We start from the raw sequence: 22,674 nt of genomic DNA on the forward strand, positions 1-22,674 counted from the left end.
TTTTTTATAAACAATGAGCGACGGATAAAACTTTCATATTATTATTCAGGGAGGTGACCTTAATAACATATGTCAAAATTGTTGAGATCGGAAAATAGTCCGTATAACTGCATAATTACCATATATTGTAGCTACAAAAAAACGACGACTTTACAGAATCGTATTATTGGTGCAATAAATTTTGGTTTAATTGTCATATTTAACGAAATTATAAATTTATGGAAACCAATTATTTAATAAACAAAAAACGCACTTGCGTGTGCGTTAAATTAAAAACTGGAATATCTTTAGATGCTGGGAAGTACGCTATGTGTATATATAAGAACGATGTGGGTTAATAAAAGACTGAAAGATAACTCATCAAAGTTGTTGATATACTAAAAGCCAGGCCCCGACAGTTCGCAACTGCATCGTATTCGCGCGTAACACGCAATACACGGTTTCCCGCGCAGTCCGCCGCGTATTCCGCACACACAAACGCGCGCGCGCGCCGCGCGAAGTTATATTTATCTAATTCTAATACCGAGCGGGAGATATATCCCTCTCGAAGAATACGCGGCTCTTTCTCGAAGACGAGCGTTTAGGGGTGCGCGGGGCGAGGCAGGGCACTTCAGAGTTTCCCAGTGTGTCACGCGTTCTCTTTTGCGCACCGAAGCCTTCGCACGAAGAGAAGAAGACGACCACGACGACGAAGAGAAGAAGATGAAAAAGACAACGACGACAACGACGACGACGACGACGACTACTAACGAACAACGGCCACTGCGCAGTTTCGCAAGTGGAACGCGGCCGGCTCGCGTCGTTAGTTGACGCGCGTGCAGGTGCGGCTTCTGCAACGCCGGGGAAGTACGCGCATACACGCATGTTTAGGTACTTCTGAACCCGGTCGTTCGCGCGGGTCGCCTTTGTCACTGACGACTGAGCCAGTGGTTTCTCCGCAGGGGGTAAGAGAGGATTTGACGCATAGCCTCTTCGCGAGCTCGTTATAAATAGAGAGGATTTCACGCGCGAGCCGAATTCGGAATCTCGTCCGCTCTTGGTGCGCTGCGCTCACTCGTCACACGTTATCAACCTTATTTTAAAACAAAGTTCTTCGAGCGAGCGAGAAAATGTTTTATTTTGTACAATATCGCAAGCCGAAAAAGTTACGAATATATTTTCTACAAGAAAGAACAAACGAAAAGTCGCTCGACGAATTTCGCTGCTTTTCCAAAGCAGTATAAAAACAAAAATACAAAAAATTGCCAAAGCGGTGGAAGTCGCATCTTTTTGAAATAAAACCAAAATTCAAGCTAAAACTTTTACGCAAGATTTATGGCAAAGAATATAAAAAAACATTTATGCAGACACGTCCCATATCGAGGATAAAATTACATACATTTATTTCATCCCGTATATATTTATTTACTTTTTCATTAAATATTTCAGTTTTTAAATATACGTCTTAAATTATAATATATTCGAACGCGCGCGATATGTTTCGTGAAAACGTAAATGTTACACAAAACTGATAAACTCATTTCGAATGAGTTATATATAGATATCGCACACACATCACATTAAAGATAAAATTAACCATGTTTATTTCATCCTATATATACATATATATATATATATATATATGTATTTATTTGCCTTTTGATAAAATATTTCGGCTATATAATTTATGTCTGAAAAAAATACAGTACACTCGAAACGCGCGATACGCCTCGTGAGAACGTAAATATTACACGAAACTGATGAACTCATTTCGGACGATCGTTAAAGAGTATAAATTCGCCTTTTCACTCGACACGTACGCAACACACAGGCGACACATGGACGCTAAAGGCGTTCGCGTTAAACACGCAATAAGATAAATTAATCAGCCGTCAGCCAGGCAAGCCAGCATATTTCTTTTCAGCCGTTCAGCCGTGGAACGCGCGAAGGCGCCAGCGAGACACGACTTGGCTGTGTTTTCCCGGTTCCGTGTGTATCGCGCGCCCGTGTGTGTTTTCGTAACCCGGAATCTCGCGCGGGTCATCGGTTTTGGTTTAGTGTCGTCTTGCGGACGAAAGAAGCCGTATGTTCAGCCGCTGAAAAACGGCACGAAACACATGCTGCCGGCACTCGAGAATGCCTCCGTCTTTTCTATACCCTCGGTATTAAACGAGCCTCGTGGGCGGTGGTGGAATTTTTCTTTTTAACGAACGCGCGCGCGCGCGCGGACCAGGAGCAGAATTCTTCTTACGGAGACGATTCTACGGAGTGGTATTGGGGTTTGTACGTGTGCGCGTTGCTCCGAATATATTTATACAAATGCGTTCGCGCAAAATCGTTTTCGGAATCGTAAACAGAAGCGATGGTAATTTCCGCGATCGTCAAGTTCTCAACGCCAATTACGGATATCTGAAAATATCTGAGCGCGCGCCACGTGGAACGCGGCCAAATCGACACTTAGTCCCATCGCGCGCTCCGTAAATTCGCTAACAGCACTTATACCCGACTACTTGATGCCGCGCTATCAAGAACCGGAGGCGCGAGGGGGCAAGCGCGAGTTTCGAGAAGTCGTAAATCGCGCGCATTGTTCGGAACTACACATCGTCGATATTCCCATCGTCGATTGATGATCAACGGCACAGATAGATAAAGCGGCGCAAGCAGCGTCGGTAATCGTCGTTAGGGATTCGAGATCGACGCGAGATCGTGCTTAATCGCCGTGCGCTCGTTTCGCTGCGCACTTGAAGATTCGTCACTCGAGAATCGAACGCCGGGACGACAAAACGAACGAGCGACCCGTCGATCTCTTTTTTTTTTTTCTTTCTCTTTCTTTCTCTCTCGCATACGTTTTAATCGGCACGCACATTGCATTGTGCGCGCACAATCAACGGTGCGTGGTGCTGCGTTCTCGAGAGGTGTGCGCGCGATGAAAGAGACCTCGACTATCGGTTCCGATTATCTTTCCTGTCCATCTAATGTCTTTCTCCTCGCATCCCGCTCACAATACGGTCGTTAAACGCAATGAAATAGCGCGAGCGTGGATTTCTCTTTCTGCCGCGCAAAGATATACGCAAGCGTTGAATGTGTTATATTGTATTGTAGCTCTGAATGCGCGTTTTATACATATAAGTAGTTATTTTATTTGTATAATAATTGGTAAAAAAATATTACACACAATAAAATATACGTGTGTACGTATTTTTTTTTTTTTTAATTTTATTATGTTTTCAAATATATTACGCGGTAACATATATATTTTTTTATCGCGTATAATATTTTTTTAAAGCTAATTGTATGTAGAGAAACGCCGCGTACAGAGAACTAAAAAGCACAGAACTAAACTCTGTCGACTTTATATCTTCCGTTCGATACACACAGCAGTACGCTCCAACCTAAACAAACTAGGACCGAGAATCTAAAAGAGCAAGAGAGTCGAAGAAGCATATTAAATGCGCGTACAAAGAGTAGTGGTAAACTTGGCTTCATCTCGTTTAAACTTAGACGATCGATCTCTCGCCCTGTCGACCGACGAAGGGGCGCGCTCAACCATTTGGGAATCCACAGAGCTCTTTCCTCGAGAGGATACTATTACGCAGCATTAAGTTTGAACGATTCTTTCTCGACGCATCGACCGTCTGACCCCGAGTCTTCAATTGCCCGCGCGACAGACCTTCTAATTGTATCTAATTAGCGGCCCGGTCATTAATATAATCATCTTAATCATTCGCGCGTAACGATTATCTTCGACTGTCGGATCCGTTAATCTTTCGAAGAAGACTTCGAAACTAGTCGCGATAAAGGTTGGTTCGGAATTTCTAAACCGAGTGAACGGAATGTTTGTTGTTTTCTTTGTGCCTGCGTCTTTGTTTAACATCGTTACGGTTTTTGAATGACTAGCACAATATATATATATATATATATATATCGTAATCACGTGCCCAAGGTCAGTGACCTCACCGCAGTCACGTAACCAAGGTCAGTGACCTCACCGTAATCACGTGACCAAGGTCAGTGACCTTAGCGTAGTATATGTGTAATATATATATTTAGTCACGTGATGTTTTTACTCTTTTCTCTGTCACGTGACTTTAAAAAACGCAAGAATATTTTTGTTTTTTAGTGTTTTGTTCTGTAGCGATTGAGACTAAAACGAAAGTGATCGATTCAGTTGTTTTTGAGATATTGCTCCATGAAAATCTTCTCATTTCTCAATCGCATGAATTTCGCGTACCTCATAAGAGACGCGGAGTGCCTCGCGTCGTTCGAGCGCGACTTCGTTGCGTCTTGATATGTACGACATGAATCTCGAGAAACACATCCTAGAAACACGTCCAATCAGCGTCGAAATAAAAGCGGCAACAATCAATATCGAGAAAATCTGATTGTGATTATTTACACACGCTTTTTTCGCAGGATTTGTAGAATTCTTTGACTTTATTCTCTGTTATTGTTATCAAATAATTGCGCGCGATTCACAGCTCTTGAACTACGCGGAACGGTGTAATAAATACACACTTATAAAAGCACGTGCGAAAATTAACGAGGCGCTCGCGCGTCTCTCTTTCTCTCTTATGATTTCGAAACGGTCGAGCTAAAGACTTTGCAATGATTGCGCGATAAGAAGCGCAGTGAGAGCGAATTTATGACGGCAAGTAGAAAACATATAATCGTGTGAAGTTAAACGATCGAGCTCGTAAAACGGTCAGTTGTATAGTAATGATGATGACTGTGTTTTTATTATCACATATGTTTTTGTGTGTGTGTGTGTGCGTGTGTGGTTTCAGTTCGTAAATCAATCTGTTGTGAAGCAAAATAATTTTTTTTTCTGTTTTTTAGTTGAAAGAAACTTCCTTCTCGAAAGCCGGCAAAGATTTTTGTGGCATTACAACACATTTCTCTCACTCAGCTTCTCGAATTAACGTCTTTCTGTCAGATCGGAAAGAAGAATGTGCAGGTAGAGAGTTGCGCGCCTTTTAACCAGGATGTAAACCAGAAATATTTTGGAGAATCCTTTGAGAGAAAACGTGTGGACCGTGTTCGTTTTCGACTCTCTCGACAATGACGTTTTTACGTGTTTCATGACGAGATGTGATTTTCTGCGCTTCTTGTAGCCGGTTTACCTCGACATTCGTTCAACCGGTCGGCGGTGCTTGGTCCTCCCCCACGAGCGCGAGATCCGAATGAATAACTTGAATGGCATCCTACATCGAAAGGACTGCCTTTTCTTTCGGTTCTCGATCCTTTTTATATAGAGCCCGAAGAACCGGGCACACATACAGAGAAAAAAGAGAGAGAGAGAGAGAGAGAGAAGAGAGAAAGAGGAGAAGAAGAAAGATGCCTTGAATGGCCATCTCAAGGGTCTTGAGTTTCAATGCATCGGCCGATCCCGCAGCAGAAACGAGCTAACATAAGGGATACGGAACGAAGAGAAAGAGAATAAAAAAAAAAAAAAAAAATATCAAGCAAAAGGCCTGAAACTGACAGGCCCGTCGGGGATTCGTCAACCGAGATATGATTTCGTCCGCTCGCCAATTTCGATGCGCGGCAACGCACCAGTCTCAGAAACTTGCGCACATGCTCGGCATCTGGAGAAAAATCTAGCCCACATTCCATCACTCGTGTTCTCCGGTACGGCAATCCCGTTTTTTTTTTCTCTCTCTCTCTCTCTCTTTCTCTTTCTCTCTGTGGTTCTATATTCCCTCCAGCGATTTATTATAAAAGAGGGGTAAATTAGATGTCGAGAATTTCGTTAAAATTAAAATACTGCGAAAAAAAAGCTGATTTTACCGTTTGAATAATAAATATCTGACAGCGCTGTTGGTACTTTATTAAGAGTATGACTGACGACGGCAAAAAAAGCTGATTTAATTATCCGCAATACGTTCCTCGCTGTTCTCGAAGAGGTTCTCTTCTATAATGACGCGTACGATGTCAATGCCCGTGACGTCGCAGCGTTTTCGAGGCGGTGGCGCATTTAGCTTCGCGAGACGAGCAAAACGAGCACGTTTATGTACACGTATGCACACACGCGCGCGCGCACACATACATCCAGCAAGCCTGAGTAGCGCTCGGTTATGAGTTTACGTGACGTGCTGTACGGCTGCACAACGACGACGACGACGACGACGACGACAACGACGACGACGACGTAATTTTCATCGTCGGCTCATCGCGGTAATGGGACAAACCACGTAAGGTCGGCGAAAAAAAGTAGAAGCGAAAATGCAGAAAGAAGAACGTCGTCATATAAGCGCGGGGATTCAGCGGAAAGGGGAGAGCGAGAGAGATCTCTCTCGAAACACAACGCAGACCACGTGGTCTTCCGCCCCCTCGATTTCACCCTTCTCTTTCTTCTCTGTTCTCTTTCTCTCTTTCTCTCGCCCACAGCGCGCCCACGAAGACGAGAACCATGCGTCAGAGAAGAGACACATGAGTCCCTGTCATCTGGCCAGCAAGTGGTCGGTCTCGAGACGCGACTCTCTCGTAGAAGAGAGAACCTACTAAGCGACCCGTGCGTGCGTCACAAGCGGGAGAGTTGTTTTTGGAACGCGAGTCTCGACCCGCGCGGCGTTGTTGCACGATGCGCGTGCACAGTCTCCAGAGAGTTCCGTGAGTCGAATCTCGCCGAGTTGCCGAGAAGTGGCCACTTGAGAAGCGATCGGGAGAAACGAGCACGTCTCTCCGTTTCTTTTTCTCAGCGCCACGGCGCTATTCGCTACTTCGGTCAGTTGTCCTTTGAGAAGGTCGTTTAACTGTTTCCAGTGGAGAACTTCTCTTCTTTTTTACCTCTTCCTTAATTATCATAACACCTTCAGGTATTATACTTCACTAAATCTAAAAGTTTACAGACCTCATAGTCAAAAGAACGACGACGACGAAGTAAAGGAAGTACGATCTACTAACTACATATAAAAGACCGAGCTTATGATTTATTGTAATTAACATTAAAGAGAGTTGTTTGTATAATGAGTTTCCCCTGGGCATTGAACATACATCAGATATACTGTTAGAGTAATTTCGGCAGCGATTACTTCTTACATAATCGCACACATGCAAATTCGTTTTCGTGTCTCTCTCGTTCCCGTCGTTAATTATTTCCTAATATATTCTCGAATTAATCATATTCTTTGTCGTCGTATTTTATTGAACGCTGAGTGCACGCGCTCGTATTTCTGAATGTGATTTACACATTTGTATTAATTTTCGCGAGTTACTCGTGTGACATTTGTTGAAAAAATAAAGTTTTACATTAAGAGAGAACGATTTTGCGCAATAAATTCAAGTTGAGACAAACGAGATTTTTTTTCAACAGACGCGCAGATTTATTGCTCACGAGTCGCGCGAATTTCGGAAACACTCCGGGCGCGTCATTATTTTCGTGTATCAATGTGTTGGCTCATTCCACGCAAACGAGTGTTACAAAGAACGCGTCGTACCACGTGTCGAGGAATGCATTATTAGCACCTTGTTGACCGGCGCGTTACGAATCACGCACGCACGTGCGTGTGAGTGGCACATAAACGTGGAGCAGGCAACCAAGATGGATATTAGTCAGCAAGCGAGAAACATACGGGGGCGAGCTCAGAACTGTGGAACGGTGAAAGGGGGCAAGGGCCGAACGAAGAAGGAGAAGCGCTGAAAAGGGAAGGGAAAAGAGAAAGAGAGAGAGAGAGAGAGAGAGAGAGAGAGAGAGAGAGAAAGAATATGTGTGCGCGTGTATGTGTGTGTATGTATGAAACAGGCGAGAGATGGCAGCTTCATAATTGCTTTTAGCTGCGTAGTATGTGCCACTGTCAGCTGTTCCCTTATTACGATGATACACTCTCTCCCCTCCTCTTCTCGCCGTGCGTTATGTGTACCACTCCGTCTTCGTGATAAACCTGTACGCGAACCCCCCCGCGTTTCCGGAGGTGTAGGGGACACAATGCATACGAATCCGCAAACATCAACATTGTGAGAAGAGAGAGGAAGGAGAAGAGGGGAAGTATCGACAAATATACACGGGGGAAAAACCTGGAGGACCGCGCAGCGCACTAAATCTATTAGGGGACAAGTTTTTTTTTCTTTCCGGTAGATAAATCCTGGTGGCAATGTGTCGCAGTTCGAGTAGAACTGTTTTTTTTTCTCCACTACGTACACACACCGGACTACATCGGGGCTGGCTGAATAATGAAATAGTAGTAGGCCATCTTGGTTAAAATCTAAACAACAGGAAACCTCTAAACGACAAGCTTCCCCTATTTTCGGTCGAAAATAACGTGGCTTTTAATGACCCCCGGTTGATTTCGGAAGGAGTTAATTACAATTTTATAGCGGAAAATATGCGTTGCTGTAATAAATTTTACGTATTCATTTATTTTAGTAGAATTTATTCTAATGATTCTCTTCTAGCGAAACTTTGAAGTAGAATAAATTACATTCTTTATTTCCCTAGCTTTTAATTGTGGTTACTGATTAATTAAGAAGCGAAAGGAAATAAGATCTGTTTTATTACAACGGTAAAAATTTGTCTGGAGAAGAAAATACATATATATTGTCGAGAAAAAATATCCCGAATAAATACAATAATATCTCATTTATAACCGAGCTCATCCCCCGCTTCTGATTCGAGAAGAATCGATTAAGGTTCCCCGACATTGCCGGGAAATCAATGAGTCGATACGATTCTCGATAATGCGCAAATAATTACTAAGCGACAAACGAATACGTTATTATTGGCAATGTCGAGCAGTTTTAATGAGAATTTCAACAAACTGATAATTATTACACTTTTTTTCTAATACAATTTTTGGATCAAAAATTAGAAACTGTTTTTTTCTTTTCTTTTTTTTTTTGTACAAATGTGAGAAACATACTAGCTTTTCTGAACGTTATTATTACAAATGTTGTGTTCTCGCACAATTTTTTTTTTTTTGTCGAGCAAGAGTCCACTGACAACGTATCTCGTATGTTCTCTGACACGTGCGCCATGTTCCTTCGAGTTTGAAAAACGTCGGAGCAGACCGCATAGGGATCGACGTGTCCGTGAAGGCGACCCTCGGCCACCCCTTTAATCTTCGTTAAAACGAGCTACACGATCGTCCCTTCATCTAAGTCGAGAACCCGCGGTCTTGATTAATCGTCCGGCTAATTGAGAAATAAGTAGTTTTGCATCCATCGTTCGCACCTACGTTATATTCCGCGGGAAATAATCGCGAGGGCGGACGTGAGCGAGAGGCACGAGAGCGCGCGGTAATAAGAAAATGAAGAACGCGCCTAATGACCTTAACGATGCCGTACTTCGGCACGAAGCGAGTTTCCCATGGAGGAACGAAAGATGTGTCGGTTGACGCGACACGTGTGCTCACCGACAGTGCCACGTGGCGGCCCTCGAGGGGAATGCTAATGCACGTGACCTCGTCATTGTATCGGCACTGGGGCGGAAGGTCGACGTGATTTCGAGGGTGGTCTTCGTCGATGGACTCGGAATTCGCGCGTCCGACGTCATCGAGAGAAAGGTATATAATAAAAATCCACGGTCACATCGCGCGCGCTAGATTAAGCTCCGCATTGAATTTATCTTCCGCGTCAGAAAAGTGACACTTGTGATTCTAGGGGAGATATATTGACCTCAGGAGAAGGTATGTGATTTAGCGCGCCGCCCTCTATTGATAAAAAATTCTATAATAAATTCATACTAACTTATCATATTCTCCGGCTAACGTCCCTCTAATCAAACTCGCACACACAATGTGATTCACACATTACAATCTCAGGAGTGCAATCACACTTCGACTATGTTATTCATGAAAATCCATTACGAGCAATATAAGCTTCTATGAATTTTTATGTACGTTACCATCCACACACGTCACGTAACACAAAAAATTCCCCCCCCCCCCCTCTCCCGTCGCTAAGTTCGCCACGATGTTTCCTTATAGATAGAAGCATTTATCACGCCGCGTATATCTCTCTCGCGCGTTTTCTCCCGCGGGTGTAACGAGATTCTCGAGACCGGGCCGGGCGCTCGGTGTTGTAACCGATGACCGGTTCCCGCGACATGTCGCAACACGGTCGATAAATAATCGACGGGGAAAAAAATTTGTCAAGTGTCGATCACGATTTGAGGGACAGATTTGCGGTGTATGTACGCGACGACTCGTGTCGAGGCGTTTTTTTTTTTTTTTTTTTTTTTTTGTGGCGAGTACACGAAGCGATTTCGAACGACACGGTCTTTACACGGGCGCGTCTTCACGTCTTCGGCGCGACGAGTCTCGAAGTCCCGCGAGATAAATCGCTATATGTATGAACGATCGTTGAATAATAGCCACACCGATCCAATCTGTCACTCGTTAACCGCCTCCTAACTATGATAAATGGACTTCGAAACGGTACATCGTGCGCCGATACACATAGACTCTGTATCGTTGCGTATCTATCCGTTCGCCCCGAACGTTCGATTGATGTAAATCAGACAACGATCGCTCAATAATAGCCTTTTCTCGTTGCGCGGCGCGTCGAAGTTCGAATCGATTCACAATGAAGCGCGCGTGAGAAATTCGAAAAGTGTTCAAGAACCTTCCTCGATTTGATATTTGATTATCGCGAAAACATTTCGCAGTCGCGAAATTGTTTTGACACTTGAAACTTTATTTCACACGTTTCGATTTGATATCGAAACGCTTCTCTGATGAGTTTTTTTTTTTTTTTTTTTTGAATCGCAAAATTGTATCGGCAATCGAATCGTCGCGGCTAGATCGAGCGTGAGAGCTAGCCTCGAAGGTCAAGATCGATTCTCCTACTTGTGTTTAACTCGCGAGTGTTGCAATGATAACCGCATTAGCTAGAAGTTTTCACGGACGTTCACTGATCCGTATCGCGGCGCCTGAAACGGATATACCTACTTCGTGTCTTTTCTACGGTCGATCGAGGATTCGCCGCGTCTTCTTCGTTTCAAAATCCACTCACGGATTTATAACTCATACCATGCTCGAGTGAACCGCGACGCCGCGAACCATGGCGAATTACATCCCTCGGCAATAACAACGCGCGCGCGCGCGCGCGCGGGCTCTCGATTTGCGGATAGCGAAATATCAAAGCGAGCTCGCGCGCGGTTGATTTACTCGCGGTAACCTTATAAATCATACGGCTGCTCGCAATCGGAGTCGGGATTCCAGTTCAGACCGCGCTGCTGCTGCCCTTCGTTTTCGTGTTTCGCGTCGCGTCGCGCCTTTCTCTCGACGTGAACCAAATGTCAAGAAGGCGTCGGCAAAGATGAGACTCCGACCGGCACGATTCTTTTGCATCAATTGGAGTAAGGAGTTATTACACAGTTAATATTACTCAACGCGTGTTCTTTTTTGTGCTCGAAATACTCGCATTAAAAAAAAAAAAAATACAAAAAAACTTCGGCATTTTATTTCTCACAGGAAATTAAATTATCCAACAATACTTCTTGAATGACCATAAACCGGACTATCGTCTAAAGATCTCTGTCAGAGGGACGTGTTGATTCTCGACGATGCCAATCAGCTTCGTGGACTAACACCGATAGATCACCGGCGCGACACGTCGGTCATCCTGACCCACCCTCACTGACAGTTAAACGCAAAGAGGACCCATCTCTCTCTCTCTCTCTCTCTCTCTCTCTCTCTCTCGCAAGATACGCCTTTAAGACGCACGCTTATCTCGAGGCAACATCGCATTAGGTAGCCTCGAGGGATTCGTTCTTGAGCATGCGAGACCTCCTACGACCTCCTTCGACTATCCTTCTTTGCTTAGAGATGAATAAAATTGCCCTTTAAAGCAAATTCCCCGGGAGCAGCGTGGCGCCGCGCGCATTCGTCACAACCCTTGTCAGCCCTTTCAGATCCACCCTTATCGAAGTGGAACAACGCTCGATAACCGAATACATTTGGACCGGAGAGAACGGGTCCTCTTCTCCTCCTCCTTCCTCTTTCCCGAATTCTGAGATTCCGTAGAGAGATCTGCGCTGCAACAAACGGTTCTCAATCTTCAGAGAACTAAAGTTCATACACCTTATATGTGTTTTCTCATTTGCTATTTGTTGACGGCGAGAAATCGAGAATGTGTGTTCGCGATGACACACGCGCATCACCATTCGGATCAATCTCGATATCACGGGATTAGAATTGTTCAAAAATATAACATCTTGATAGTTTTGTCGAAACGTTTTCGTCTCGAAATGAATAAAAGTGCGACAATGCGCCGTTAATTCTCTCGAGCGAGACGCCGATTAGGTTCGCGGCGATTTTCTCTCCGCAAATCAAAGGAACAGAGACGTTTGACGTGCACACACTCGGTACAAGGCGAACGCCCGTGTTCTCCTTCACGGTAACATCGTACCGCCACCGGTAGCGACAAGACCACGCGTCGCGAAGAACCTTAGCATACAATGGCGAGAGGAGGAGACCCGCCGCGTTGGCAAAGAGCACACGCGGCCGGCGGTAACTTTACTCGCGCCCGTACGTACCAACACCGAAATATAATACGCGCTCGCGCACATACATAATGCAAAAGGTGAGCGCGCGCGTACAACGCGATCCGTTACGCAGATAGATGGATAGATAAATCAATTTATTACGCCGCGAGCTATCTCTTTAAGATCGCGCGCGGTAAACCGCGTAAATATGTAGAATGTTAAGTAGCGTAAGCAGCGCGCGAGAAAACGCTTGAAATCGATAATCGCGCGCGGTAACGCGAGATTAGCTGTCCGCTCGGAAAATACGTACGTGAATGTGTGCTCGGAGGGGGAGGATTGCGCGGGAAATTTCTTTTGTTCTTAATGCGAGGCGTAAAATAATATCGCATTGATTCTGACGAAGAAACTTCTTATGTTTATCTTTTAGAACGTGATTGAAATTTATTCAACATTCTGTCTGCTATGTTGCTTATATTGTCGTCAATTTGGTAGAAAATTATTATTATTATTATTTTTGTTATTGTTGTTGTTGTTGTTATTAGCATCGCGAGAGATATGTTACGTCTTCTGCAACGCGTCGCACGAGATGTAAAATTGTCAATTTAATAGGTCGCCACCGAGGTGCGCGAATGACTTTTAAATCAATTATCGAAAAATCTTGAATTGACCCATGAGCAACGATTATTTATATTTTTGCGTAGTTTCTGGCTTGAGGAGATACATGTGAAACACAAGCGCAAAGGCAACCTTTTGTAATGACCTGTAACGTATGTATCACTCCCGTGCAGATGTAATGTATTTGATAAATAATATAATTGGCAAAACTTTTGTAATCGCGCTTAAAGTCACGGAATCCCGCGCTACGGATGGTATATACACGTCGTCTTCGGAAAGTAAATTATTTTCCCGCAGCGTGTGCATAAACGTGTGACAGCTCGGAACGAAGAACCGCGGGGTGTCGAAAGTCCACCCATATCCCCGGGAAACGTTCGTTTCTCTGCCTTCTTCCCTGTTATCTGATTGCAGGCTGGTTTCGCGGCAGAAGCCGTTCTCTCTCTCGGCTTCTTCTCCGTTCGACGCCGAACAGAAGGAAGCTACGTGCCTCCGAGACGAGTTATTGTCGAGATTTATGCTCGGTTCTCTCTCTCTCTCTTTCTCCCTCTTTCTCTCTCTCTCTCTCTCTCTGTGTCGAGCTCCGCGTTCACCCGCTCGCTTCTAATGAAGCGATCGCTTCAGTAATCGTCCTAGTTCCCGTGAGCTCGCGCGTGTTAAAAACACGCGCGATACTTGGATCAATAAAACATGAGATGCAGCGCGTGCTATCAGTAATATTAATCGTTATTTGCGATGGACACACAGTTCATATTTTACATACAAGTTTGTCGCAGTACACAACGAACTTGGTTACTATGATGTTCCTCGCACACGCTAACGGCAATATTTTTTCCGATAAAGAGACAATATTCCGAGTTAAATCAAAACTTTGAGAAAATAAATAAAAAAAAAAAAAAAAAATAACACGTTCAATTTGCCATAGAAAAAAGAACGTTTCCGTTTATTAAAAAAAAAAAAAAAAAATCACCATCGCAACGACGACGCGCGCGAATCGAAAAGAAAGGCTTCGCGCTGTATGCGCGCGGTATCATAAAAAAAATACCCGATTTCGGCACGCCACGAACAAAAAACGTAGTTTCTTTCGTCGGTATTTGATCGACTTGCGGAGAATGTCCGGGAACATCTCACAAGAACCTGCGAAGAGGCGGAATTCAGAAAAGAAGAAGAAACGGGACAGAGAGAAGAGGTAACGGCCGAGGCGAGGTCGTCATTGCCGATGCATGGGTTGCGCTACGATCGCCTCCCATAACGCATCAATCTCGCGCCGAGAGATCCCTCGGGAGCCGGGCACGGCGTCCTGTCCGAAGCTCGGCCGCGCTCATCCGTCACGGCCGGCACTCCCGAATACACGCGGTACGTGCTTGTCAAGAGAAAGAGAAAGAGAGAGAGAGAGAGAGAGAGAGAGAAAGAGAGAGAAAGAAACTACAACGCAACGCGGCCGTGTTCGTGCGTGGCCGCGTGCGTGCGTGCGAGATTCGTATTATCCAGCACGATGTCCGTACGTATCACGAGAGGGGGAGCAACCTAGTATAGTGTATGTACACACGTACGGCATATCGTATGACACCGTGTACAGAGAGAGAGAGAGAGAGAGAGAGAGAAAGAAAGAGAGAGAGAGAGAGACCTGAAAGAGAGCGCAGTCCTTCCTCTGCGTTGTTTCGGTGTCATTGAGGGAGATAGTTGGCAGGCTAATAAGTAAAAGCCCCGAGGGTAAGCGAGCAACATGGGATTTCGTTGCGGCTGACAGCAGTTGAAAGCGTGTCAATGCAGATTCCTGAAACTTCTCGTTCGCGTTAGGTGGACAAGTAATTTTTCACGCGAGTCTCTCTGTATTGTCGAGTTTTTTTTTTTTCGGGTCGATTTATAAATAAGTTTCGCTGTGCGCGCCACAACACAATTTATCTTTTCCGAAAACTTCGCACGCGCATTATGTACATAATTCTACAAAATGATGATTTTCGACCTGACAGTTGAGAGTTTTTGAGTTGCAAAAAAAAAAAAAAAAAAATACAAGATCAAGATTTATAGTAAAACAGCTACGTACTTTACAGAAGAATAAATTTATTTATGGAGTCAATCTCTCTAATATTACTTGTTTTTTCAAACCCACGTTCTTGTCGATGTAAACAACACAATTGTTATCTCTTACCGAAAGAAAAATATCGAGAATTTGACGCAAAGTTTATTACGTACTCTGCGCGATATGTTACGCGGTTGCATTAGATTTCTCGCAGACGGGAATTAAATTATTTCTTCTCGAGGGGGGAAGCAATATCGAGCAGCGTAAACTTTAAATGTGAAAGGCTCGAACCGCGAGCGCCGCGCGAAAGGTTCTCCCGGCTTCGCATATAATTCCGCATTATCCTCCGCTAGATTATCTTCATTAAACGCGTCTGCGGTCGCGAGATTCTCCGTCTCCGCGAACGCAAATGTGCGGCGTTGCGTGTTAGCGAGATAACGATAGTGTTTTTTTTTTTTTTTTTTTTTTCGTTTTTTTTATAGACCACCCGTGTAGAGCTCACTCGAGCCGCTAACGAGTATCTTTCATAAAAAGCAATGCTCACTTTTTTGCGAGACGTGTTTATGTATTCGCGAAAAGAAGGATTTTTGTGTGCAAGCAATTAGAAAAGTATGAAAAAAAAAAAAAAAAAAAAACCCCAAAACCACCCTGAGCGCGTGCAAACTTTATAAATGATATGCTCGTGAAAGGTCGGTGCTTCTCGCGTAAAGCGAAAATAAAAATTTCCGCCGAGAAATTCTCATTAAATGAAAATGCGTTCTTTACGATGAATAATGCACGCTACTTACCAAGTTTTGTTCTCTCTGTTCAACTTACCGTCTTGTATAGAAGCTTTAAAGATTCTCAGATAATTAAAGTTGTATTGACAAAAAAGAAGATAATAATACCGCGTGACATCTATTTACGAGTGCTTGCGATTCTCTCGAGAATTTTCCCAATCTAATTTTCAATTATATGTTTAGAAAGAAACCGTAATCCGCGGTATCACGCGGTATCACGGTAATAATAACGTTTTTTTGTTTTAACAATCTCAAAAAGTCCGATAAACTCTGAAATTGAATAATTTAATGAATATTGGAGCGACGGGGTATAAATTTGATCACGTCTCTGATTGCATTGCGGATCAACTTTGCGCGAGCACTTTGATAGATTGCAAATATCCCGGGCCGGAGAGAAAGGAAACCTTCGCGCTCTCGTTCTTCCTGTTACGCGTATTTCTTCCACTCGTCCGTCGTACTGTAGTTGTGTCTCGACCATTTCTCAGGGTCGACGCCGGACGACGATTACGAATTCTTACGCCAGGTAAAACGTACGACGTACAGCTTGATCTACCTTCGATCTCGCGTTTTTCTTCAATTAGGGAAAGGATCGGCCGCTCTTTCTCGAGAGAGTTTCTACCGCGCGCATCGCACGTACGAGGCAAAGCCATTAACGGGATTTTAACGTCCTCTAAAAGGATATGACCAGGACCGGCTTTTGCATTTTCTACCGTTTCCACGAATAAGTGTTTACGCGCGTTATTCAATAATTTTTCTTTCTTTTGTTTTTATTTACGACAAAATGTTTCCTGTTAAACGTATCGTTAAAATGTTCAATGATTTGCGGTCTCCAACTATAAAAATGTAGAAACCTATTATAACATCTCGATTTACAACTACCGACTTGCCGGCTTCCAAAACCGGCCCTGTGTATCATCATGGCTGCGTGTCGATCGATTCTCTCTTTCTCTCTCTCTCTCTCTCTCTTTCTTTCTGTTTCTTTCAGAAGTATGTGTATCGTGATATTCCGTGCTCGGGGGCTATTTCCCTCTTTCTTTTCTTTTATTCCACAAGCGTCGGTATTGGCTTTGCCTCGTTCGTGCACGTTCTTTGCATATAATCGCGAGACGCGCTGTTATCACGCTTGTCCTAATAACTCGGTCCATATACATTCGATTCGTCGACGTTTCCGGTTGGCGGGTCGGAGAAGAAAAACGGTTCTCGGAGAATCTGCGATATCTCCTGATCGCCGTCACGTCCGCGCCCAACTGTACTCCTAAACCCGAAGCCCTTCCTCGCCCTTATTTCTCCCCTCTATCCCTATTTCTCCCTCACGTCTTTCTTTTCTTTCCTGCTCGCGCTCTCGCGCCACGTCGATCTCGATCTTGTCCTTCCTCTCGTCGTATCTTGCATCCCACGGATCACAGTTACGACTCCTATCTCGTGTGGACTTCTCGACGAACGGCCTCGTACGAAATAGCAGAAGCTTCGATGGTGGACGCCACGGAATACTAATTCGCGAGCCGTAATATCGCGAAATCTCGATCGACCTTAATAAAGTTCCCACAATGTGACGTTCAAAGCGTTCCGGTAATTGTCACGACTTGTTCTTGAAACGAGATATGCGCAGACGATCTTATCTCGCAACTTTTATACATATATACATATATATAATTTATATCTAGAAAGTATAAATGTTTCTTTTCGCAAAGAGAAAAACATTCTATGTAACACATGATTTTATCGTCCGTCGTGCGAATTAAGTCTTAATAATTTCTCACGATTTCCTCGATTCGTCAACGGCGCGGCGGATATGCGTACGGACAATCTAGATTACTCGCGATCGCGCGGACCAATTCAGCATGTTAATGCTTTATATGTAACGCAGACTTTCGCCGGTTACGCAAGCTGTGTAAACGCAGCACGTGTGCCAACAACATTTTGTAGGAAGTATTTCATGGGCCGGCTCTCTCGCGGGCTGTAAAACAGCAGAGAGTTAGGCGACCATCTAAAATAACAAACCGCACGTCCCCGAGGGAAAGTGTAGCAAGTGTGCGAGCGCGTCTCCGTTAAAATTAAAACTCCCGGATTAATTTACCGCATCTCCCGCGCTCTTTCCCCCGCTGTGTTCTTCTTTCCCGTCCCGCTCCCACCCGCGTGAGAACCGGGATTTGATAATATCAAGGGCGATTCGTGCGCGGAATAGTCAAGTGGACGCACGGGTTTCGTTAGGTCCGTGTCTCGTGTAATAAAAGTCGCTCTTCTACCCGTAATCTACGATGCCACGGAAAATTCGGACCATTAGGTATGTGCGGGCTACGTGACGGAGATGACGACGAGGTAGCACAAATTAAAACCGAAGAAATTTCGTTCAAGTTGCGCAACGTAGGCACAACGTAGTACAGTCCGAGACGAAATTGGCGCCGTCCGAGCGACGACAGCGGGAGTGAGCATCGATTCATGGGAAAACACGTGCATCATTTTCCGCGCGCGTGATTCACGACCTCCTCGTCGCGCGCAATCGTCAAAGACACGTGTCGGATTTGTGTAACCGAGTGTTGTGGTGCCATAAACTCGTTCTAAAAATATCGAATTACGCGGCGACGATTTTCCGTTGTCGGAAAATCGTCACAACTATATTACAAAGTAAACTAAAACTCGCGCGCAATTCGCAAAAATATATGCGAAAAAAAATGTCTTTATTTTTCGCAAGAAAAAGTGTAAAATAAAACGTTAATTAAAGAAGAAGTTTCGAACAAAAGTACATTTGCACGATACATAAACTTTCGTGTCAACAAAGCCGGCTTGTAATTTAACTCTATGCAAGACCCTTATCTTTTAATTTGCCACGGCATCCATCAAAACTGTCCATTTTGTTTTTGCTGGTCTCGCGCCACACCCGCGCGTGCTCTCTCTCTCTCTCTCTCTCTCTCTCTCTCTCTCTCTCTCTCTCTCTCTCTCTCTATCTCGTCTTCGGGACGATTTAATTCCATCTAGTGCTCGCGGCGTGTTTCGTTTAATCGAGGAACGTTCTTCTTCACGAATCGCCATTCTTGTCGCTGACAAATGTCCGACCGTAGTCTCTTAGTTACGAGAGAAACGACAAATTTCAAAAGGGGGTGCTAAGTATCCGAGATGGCCTGGGGAAAATCCCGTCGTCGTGAACGATGGGCCGGGAATGTGGGAGGAGTCCCCGGGTGATTCAATTCGATACAATCGGGAGTAGATTTCCACGCTTCTGTAATATATTGCATTCGTGACCCTATGTCGCGACACCCTCCACCCCACTTCTATTCGTCACCTCATTAGCACGCGCGATTTTGTAATTGAACATTTTGATGTCGAACAATCGGTCGTAAGTGATTTATTGCTGTTCGTTTGTTCATTCGAATGAGAGGCGCGGAGATATATGCATTATACACATCAAAACACATTAATATCTCTTCGAATATTTCTCTCTTACAAAATCGTCTCTTGCGAGTAAGAAGATTACAATGTGGATTTTTTTTTGTACAAAATCCAAATTATTCAAGAAAATATGAGAGAGAACTCGGATTTTTGTTTTTTTTTTAAAAAAAGATCAAGTTTACTTATCATCACATTGTATATTCTACTTATGCAATTTCCGAGAACAGAATCCGAGCCAGTTCGCTTTCTCTCTCTCTCTCTCTCTGCTTGCGAAAGATCAACGCTCGCGTCTGTCCGAGCGCAACGCGCTTCTATCTATATTATATCAGATACTACCGAGAAGATACCGTGCTATTTTTCGCTCGGTTCCAGCGTGACTTCAATAAGAACCGTCGTTTCCCGGTTCTATCGGGTTTTGCAACTCTCTCCGGGTATACCTCGCGGATAGCTCCGATATCACCGCGATTTCTTTCGCGCGCGCGCACACACCGACCGACGCACCGACATTTGCGGGAACAATCTCTCCTATATGCGGTATTCAACGCGTTCTCGTACACATTCTTTCTTTCTTTCTCTCTCTCTCTCTCTCTTTCTCTCTGTATTCACGATATTTACATCGACATCCGTGTGGTACACCCGAGCGAGGTAAATTTGGGTGCAACAACCCGAAGTTATTATCGTGTCGGCTGAGCGTTGATCCCTATTTTTCAAAGTACCTACAGAGCTCGCCCGACCCCTCACGGCCTTTCAAAGGCTTCCCGAGGCTTAACGAGGGTAAAAGGTAAAATAAACAAGCTCGCGCGCAAAAGCCAGGTTTCCCCCTCTCTTTTTTCTCTCTTTGGTCTCGCTCTCTCTCTCTCCTCTCTCTCTCCTTCTCTCTTTTTCTGTCTTTGTGTTAAACGCACCGGTGTATGCGTCGATACCGATACCTACCTACCTATCTATCTGGCGTGTAGGGCGCATGTGCATCCGCGCGACGGGCATGAAGGCACTTAGCTGATTGCCCGGAAATTGATCAGGAAAATTGGACGGGACGATGGGACGAGTCACAAGCGCGCGGCCTTTTTTGTGATCGGGAAAACACGCTTCACTATGATTTTTTGGCCCCCGAAGCGCCGAGAAGCGCCGATGTTATTTGATGCGCTTCTCTCGGCCAGTAGCGACTATTCTCGCATTTCCACGTCGAAAAACAACGTTCTTCGTTTTTCGTAAGGAAACCCGACTTCCAATTTTCTTAACACTTGACAATAAATGTGAAACAATCGCACGCCGAACATCGTTATTCGAATAAACACACACAAAATCAGAAAATATCCTTTAAACTGCAGATATTTTACATTTCGGATTAATTCTTGCTATTTTTGTTTATTGTATGTTCGTTGTATGTTGTTGTTGCATGTGTATACACGCTAAAGTAATTGAAAAAAAAAGTCAGAAACACGAGTTTAAGCTGACCGAGCTGTTGGACTTGCAACCCTGACCGGTTCTTATCTGCTTATCGTATCTGCGGGATCGGCAAAAGCGGATTTCGCGGTATCAGAAAAATTGACGCTCACGGGTCACGGGAAGAGGGGGATTTTTCCAGTTTAATTCTCATATTTCGCTCCCTTTCCCACTACACGCGGTGTCTCGGTGTGCACATTCATCCTATTTTACGGTGGCGCACTCAGCTGCGCCGCCTTCTTATTGCGTTCGCTGGCTGTCGATCTGCGTTCCGAATAAAACGTCAGAGGCAGGAACCAATTTTTTTTTCTTTTTCTTTTTTTTTTTTTTACGTGTCCCTCTCCGCTTTAAACCAAAGGGGGTCGCGCGGCGAATAGCGACGGGAAGAGGATTTTCCGCGGCGGAACGAGAGCGGGCGGGAAAGACAGCAAATCAGATTTGCCGTCTGGAAAAATGTTGTACCGGATTAGGTTCGTACCACGCGCCCGGCGGGAAATCCGATTCTCATCGAAAGTGTATTTCGCGGTCCGACTTGTCGAATACTCTTCTCGCGAATCCGTAGTAGTCATCTTTAATATTTTTTCGCGAGACGCGAAATATACGCGAAGAATATCTTCGTCGTGTTTCCGGCAGTTTGGCAGTTTTACTTGAAATGTTTTTTTTTTTTTTTTTTAACGCGTGTAACGTCAGAAAAAATTAACTGAACTCTGTTACGTTTGTAAAAATAAAAAGAAGAATAATAAAAACATGTAAAAATAATTTACATGAGAATTTTCATACATGTGTATATATATATATACATGCACGTTTATTCCTGCACAACATCCTGGGAATGGCTCGTATCGGCCTTGTTTCATTCTTAGTTTGACAATTTCACGAGCCTTTACTATTCATTCATTTAAGAATAATAAATTTAAACTTATAGAAACGCGGAAATGTTCTTCCTCCTCTCACAAACAGTTAGCTACGTACGTTCCAAATTTTCCGAGACGGATCGGCAAAATAAATCGAAATCGAGTTCGGGAGTGACGCGTGTCTAGTGAGTAACGCGTGTTCATGATTCCTGGCAGCCTTCCTGGCAATAAGACGAATTCCTGCTCTAACGCATAGGCACCCTCGGACCCACGGTATAGATTAGGGTCATGTTTCGACCACGTCAGCATTTCCGTACATCACGCACACGCCTTAACGCCTCGAATTCCTCGTAAGCCTGCGAGATTGAACCTGATTCGAGGATGATACTCGTGGTATCGTCCTGAAATTTCTCCTCTCTGTGATTTATCTGACGACCATCATCGTCGACCAATTGAATCCTTCCTTCGTGCGCAAGGAACAGTTGCGAACTATTCCGATCCCCACCGTCTGTTTACAAAATAGTACACCGGTCTCCTCGTTTTGTTACATCCGCATTACGAGCCCGAATAGAGACTTTAGCGTCCTCGTTGGCGCGACAATCGCACCCTTCTCGTTGACGAAAAAAAAAAAAAAAAAAAAAAAGAGAAAAAAAGGGAACGCCATCCTTCACGGTGCACGAGCGCCATTCACGGGAACCGATTTATCCGCGTTCACACTACCCAGGGCCGGGTTTCGAACCTTTGTGCACCCATCCAGGATAAAATATATACGTAGGGCCGTAACTAGGGATTTCGTCTACCTAAAGGGAAAAGCTGAAATAACCGTACTTCTCTCGGTCCTTCTATATTTAATCCAATTTTTTAAGCTTCTGACTACTTAATTAACGCATCTGTTGTTGCCGCAAGAAAAATGATCTCGTCGATCGACGAGATAAGCAAACGTAAAGTGTGTGAGAAGTGTAACAATGACAACGCAGATGTTACTTTTCAAATCAGTAATTTAAATAGAATTATATATTCTTTGGAAATTTCTCTTTTCAATCTTCAAGTCTATATCTTCTTCGCCATCTGACGGGAGTAGCGTTTGGTTTTATACTTTTCTGAGAGGGTGTCACCTCAAAGTGTGCGCGCGTGTGCAAGAGCGGCACGAACAGGGTGCGTGCCGGAAAGTGGGTC

General features: G+C 44.3%; 1 protein-coding gene across 7 annotated transcripts in view; it reads left to right on the plus strand.

Moving 5' to 3' along the window:
* LOC109857467 (MAP/microtubule affinity-regulating kinase 3-like) overlaps nt 1-22,674 on the plus strand; it is a 216,099-nt gene that overhangs the window by 146,746 nt on the left and 46,679 nt on the right. Inside the window, exons 1-2 of one of the 7 annotated variants that reach the window (XM_020433815.1) lie at nt 808-870; nt 9,574-9,599. The exons of 3 other annotated variants lie outside the window; for them this stretch is intronic. The gene's annotated coding sequence lies outside the window, so the exon portion shown is untranslated. Of the gene's footprint in view, nt 1-802; nt 945-6,550; nt 6,703-9,573; nt 9,600-18,011; nt 18,099-22,674 lie in introns of those variants that run through there. 3 more of the 7 variants (XM_020433789.1, XM_020433806.1, XM_020433797.1) reach the window with 3 other exon arrangements.

Source organism: Pseudomyrmex gracilis, unplaced genomic scaffold (genome assembly GCF_002006095.1).
Source record: "Pseudomyrmex gracilis isolate BER0280 unplaced genomic scaffold, ASM200609v1 scaffold_5, whole genome shotgun sequence".
Lineage (NCBI taxonomy): Eukaryota > Metazoa > Arthropoda > Insecta > Hymenoptera > Formicidae > Pseudomyrmex > Pseudomyrmex gracilis.